Source organism: Colobus angolensis, unplaced genomic scaffold (genome assembly GCF_000951035.1).
Source record: "Colobus angolensis palliatus isolate OR3802 unplaced genomic scaffold, Cang.pa_1.0 Scaffold134, whole genome shotgun sequence".
NCBI classification, from domain to species: domain Eukaryota; kingdom Metazoa; phylum Chordata; class Mammalia; order Primates; family Cercopithecidae; genus Colobus; species Colobus angolensis.
In genome coordinates this window covers 5,116,528-5,122,161 of record NW_012114422.1, presented here as the reverse complement: position 1 = coordinate 5,122,161, position 5,634 = coordinate 5,116,528, and positions in this window count along the sequence as shown.

Sequence of the window (5,634 nt, the reverse complement as noted above, 5' to 3'; positions counted from 1 at the left end):
TCCAATAATTATCTAACCAGGTTTTGCTATATGTTTTTTATACAAGTACACACTTTCAAATGACAGAAAAACTCCACTATTTAATGAAATAATTCAATATATTTCCTCAAGCTTTACAGCTTTGTAAGTTCTGTTCCCACAAACAAACTTAATTTTAATTATTTCAGACACCTATTCTGCTGTTTATTCTCATATTATTTATTGATGTCCACACTAACTTCGTAGGTGTGGTAAGGTAGAAAAAGCACTTTGTTTTGATGAGCATGTATTCAGTGGTGCCTAATCTGCAGCTGGAAATACATATCAAGTCTGCATCTAGGTACTATACATAAACAGACTTCCTGCAGAGGAGAAGATTGAATTATAAAAAAAACTCCAAACATAAAACACAAAATGTTCTGAACACAATTTAAAAATTACTTGTCATACAAAGAAACAAAACAGTGCAACTGGAATGAGAAAAAATAACAGACTGATGCCAAGATTGAGATGAGTCGTATAGTAGAATTATGTAGCAAATATTTTAATAACTACTTCTATAAAGGTTTCAAAAATTGTAACAATACTTGCAGCAAATAAAAAATGAAAGTATAAGTAAATGAATGGAGATAAAAACAGAAAACAGAAATTTTAGGTGAAACAATACAACAATTGGAATGTAAGAAAACCATCAGATTGGCTAATAAAAGATTGAATATGACTAAAAACAGAATAAGGTAACTTTATGAGCAACAAAAAATATTCAGGCTGAACAACAGAGAAGAAATAGACTGGAAAAAAATAACCTCATGAAGGCGAGATAATATAAAATCTGTTATTTGTATAATTTGATTTCCAGAATAGCTAAAATTGTTCCAATATGGCAAAAAGTAAACCTACAGATGCAAGAAGTAGAAGAAATCCAAAAAAAGAAATCTATGCCAAGGCATATCACCATCAAATATCTGAAAACTAAACACAAATACAAATCTCAAATATGGCTACAGAAAAAATAAATATAGAGAAACACCAAAGCAAATGACAATGGACTTCTCATCTCTAATAATGAAGACCAATTGAAAGTGACACACATATTTTGAGTGCTGAAATAAGGTAACTGTCAACAAACACTTTCATATTTAGTAAAATTATTCTTTAAGTAGGAACATGAAATAAAAGCAATCTCAGACAAAAGGAAACTATCAGAATTTGCTATCAGAAACATATCCTAAAAGAATGGTTAAAAGCAGTTTTCCAAATAGAAAAGAAATAATAAATAAATATCTGTGTAACATCAGAAAAAAATGAAAATAATAAAAAGTATAAAAAAGTATAAATATAATACATTCTCATTCTGTTTTTGTGTGTTCTATATGGTATTAGATTGTGGATGCCAAATTAATAACATTATCTGATATGACTCTTATTGTACCTAGAGAAAATATTTACTACTATACTAAAAAGGAGAGAGGGCAAAGGAACCTAAATGGAGGCAAGGAATGTATTAGTATTGTTATTTATTTATTTATTTTGACACTAATGTCTTGATAAGTTATGCATGTATAATAAAATACAGTGACTCCTAAAAATTTACATGGAGATATAGTAAGAATCTTTAGAGATAATCAAAAACAGAATGGAAAAAAAAAAAAATCCCACACTAACGAAGGAAAAGTAAAACAGAGGAATGCAAAACAGAAGAGATAAATAGAAAATATACAATAAAAGGATAAACATAACCCTAATATATGGATAATTACATTAAATATAAATATAAATGTTCCAGATGCACCATTTCAAAGTCAGAGACTGAGATAGAGGATTCAAAAAGTATGAATCAGCTGTATTTTGTCTACAAGAAACTGATTTGAAATATAAGAATAAAATAAAATATATACTAAAAAAATTTTCATCAAAAGCAGACAGGAATGGCTTAATAATGTTAGAATAAAATACAATTCACAGTAATGAAAATTTTCAAGGATGAAGAGGGACATTAAGCAATAATAAAAGTGTCAATTCATCAAAAAGACATAACAATCTTAAATGTTCCAAACATCAGAGTTTTCAAGTATAATACAAAAAAAAACTGATGGAAATAAAGTGAAAATTTAAAAATATAACCAGATTTTTAAAAAAATACTCTCAAAACAATTGACAGAACTACAAAAGAGAAAAACAGCAAAGATACAAAAATGTAAAGACATTATCTACCAACAGGGTATAAATGGCATGTACAGCACACTTCACCCACCAACAACAAAATTAACACTATTTTCAAGTGTCCATAAATGGTCACCAAGACAGACCATATTTTGGCTCATAAAATATACGTCAATTATTTGTATGAGTTAAAATAATCTGGACTATATTCTCTAACCACATGAAATAACATTAAACGTCAATAATAGATAACAGAAAACTTTCAAAAACTTTGAAATAAAACAATTTTAAAGTGCATGAAAAGTATAAGTGGGTCAAAAAAAGAAGTCTTCAGTGAAGTTATAAACAACAGAACAAATATAAAATAAAAACAACATTTCAAATTTTGAGGGATACTGTAAAAGAAACATTTATGCTACTAAAGGCTTACAATGGAAATGAGAGTGACATAAGCAAGATGGCTCACTAGAAGTGTCCAGTGCTCACCACCACACAAGAAGAGACAAACAACAACAAATAATAACTGAAATTTGACTGGAGTGTTGGATACAGAGTACTAGAGTACAGCAAGATAATGGTGACGTCACTGTGGTACTTAGAAGTTCAGGATGACTCTGAAGAAAAGGAAACAAGGCATCTAGCCTCTGCTGTTTCATCGCTCCTGCAGGACTGATTCAGAATCAAGATTGTGAGGAAAAGGTAGACAGATAAATTCATCTGTCTCCCATTGCCACTATGTACATCTGCAGTTCTTACTACAGGAGAATCACACAGTCTTCACAAGCCATGAGCTCAGATTGAGAAGTTGCCTGGAATTCATGCAGCTGCACTGCTCCAGATATGGGTCACAAATTGTGCCCCAATCCACGACCCAAGCTGCTACACAACAGCCTAGCAGAACTGTCCTGAGCAGACATAAAACTTTGAGTTAGATGAACCACTACATATATAAGTCCTAGACTGGAGTAACAGCCTAGTATCTCCAACCCCAGCAAGCCAGTCCCTGAGCTGGCAGACCCTCCAAGCGCATGCATGTACCCAGCCTGAGGGACAAACCGGTGAGTCCAGCCCTGGCAAAGCTATTCCACCATGACTAAAAACTCCCACAGTCTTTGCCATTGAGACACTCACAAACATCACCAAGACATATTACAGTTAAATAAACTATGCAGAGACTACACTACCATCATCTACCCAGAACCAAAGCTAATGCACCCCACTCAATTCACCTCAGGATCCACTTATAGGAATAAGTCTTTCCCTATTAAACATACTTTATATAATTGGAAGATGTAACTATTCCACCAGATGTGCAGATATCAATATAGGAACACAATAGACATAAATAAAAAAGGTAACATACACTTCAATAGGAACTCAATAATTCTTAAGTAACAGACCCAAAGAAATAAGAAATATACACAATACCAGAAAAGGAATTCAAAATAATAATCTTAAGGAAACTCAACAAGATGTAAGGGAATACAGAAAGGCAATTAAACAAAATTAGAAAAAAATATAATCCAAATGAGAAATTCAATAAAAAGATTTATATAAAAAAGAAGCAAACATATTTCAATCAGTGAAATAAATATAATCGAGAACTTCAACAAATGACTAGACTAAGAAGAAGAAACAATCTGTGAACTTGAAAACATATATTTTGAAATAGCCCAGGCAGACAAAGAAAATAAAAAAAGAAATATAAAAAGAATGAAGAAAGTCTACAGGGACGATGAGTCACTGTTAATCAAATATTTGGGGAGTCTGTGGATTCCACAAAGAAAAGAGAAAGAAAAGCTATAGGAAACATATTTAATAAAATAATAACTGAAAATTTTCTCAAATTTTGGGAGAGAGATGAACATTCAGACCCAAGTAGCTCAAAGATCTTCAAATGTATCACATCCAAGCAGATTCTCTCCAAGGCTCGTTATACTCAGTCTATCGAAAGTCAAACACAAAGAATTCTAAAAATAGCAAGAGAAAAGCATCAGATCACGTATAAAGGAATCTCCACTAGACTAACAATAGATTTCTCAGAAATCTTAAAGTCTTGAAGACAATGGAATAATATAATGAAAGTGTTAAAGGAAAAAAAATAAATAAAAGAACTTCTCAGGCAAGAATGCTATACTCAGCAAAAAACCGTTCTTCAGAAATGAAGGAGAAGTAGTTTTTCACAGACAAGCAAAAGCTAAGGAAATTAATCACATTAGATTGGCCTTACAATAAATGCTTAAGGAAATCCTGCATCTGAAAGTGAAGAGATGATCACCATTATCATAAAAAGATGCACAATTATGAAACTCACTGTAGGAGCAGATATGCAGAGGAGAAAGATAAAGGAATCAAACCTCATTACTAGAAACAAAACAAAAACAAACAAAAAAATAAAACATCACAAACAATGAGACAGGATAAAAAAACAAAAGAACACACCAAATAAAATCCAGAAAACTATAAAATGATAGAGCATGTCTTCACCTATTAATAATAACCTTGCATGTAAGCAAATTAAATTCTCCCATTAAAAGATATAGACTGGCCAAATGGGCAAAAAATAAGACCCTAAAATATGCTGCCAATAAGAAACCCACCTCTCCTGTAAGAGACGCATACACTAAAAGTGAAGGGATGGAAAAAGATATTTCTTGCAAATACAAATCATAAGTGAGCAAGAATAGCTATACATATAGCTATTAAAATAGACCTTAAATAAAACCTATAAAAAGAGACAGGAGGACGTTTTGTAGAAATAAAGGGGTTAATTCAGCAAGAGGATATAACAATTGTAAATATATGTGCACCCAGCACTGGAGCACTCAGATATAAAAAGCAAATATTAGATCTGAAGAGCAAGATGGACTCCAATACAATAATAGTTGAGGACTTTGATACCCCACTTTCAGCATCGGATAGATCATCAAGACAGAAAAACAAAGAAACATTGAATTTCAACCATACTATAGACCAAATTTATCCAGCAGATGCTTGTAGAACATTTCACCCAAAAACTGCAGAACATACATTATTTTCATAAACACATTAAATCTTATCCAGGTTTGACCCAATGTTAGCACACAAAGCAACTCAAAAAAATTTTTAAATTCAAAATAATATAAACTATACTTTCTGATCACAATGGAATAAAATTAGGAGTCAATAACAAGGAGAATATTTAGAAAAGCACAAATACATGGAAATTAAACAACATGCTCATGAAAGACCAATGAGTCAAGTAAGAAATTAAGAAAATGTAGAATTCCCTAGAAATAAATAAAATAGAAAGAAAGCATATGGGATGTCACCTATGAGATTCAGAAATCAGTATTTGCAGACAAGTTTATAACAACACATACCTACATCAAAAAAAACTAGACAAATTTCATATATACAACCTAATGATGTGCCTCAAGGAGCTAGAAAAGCAAAAATAAACCAAACCCAAAATTAGTATAATGAAAGAAATTATAAAGATCAGAGCAGAAA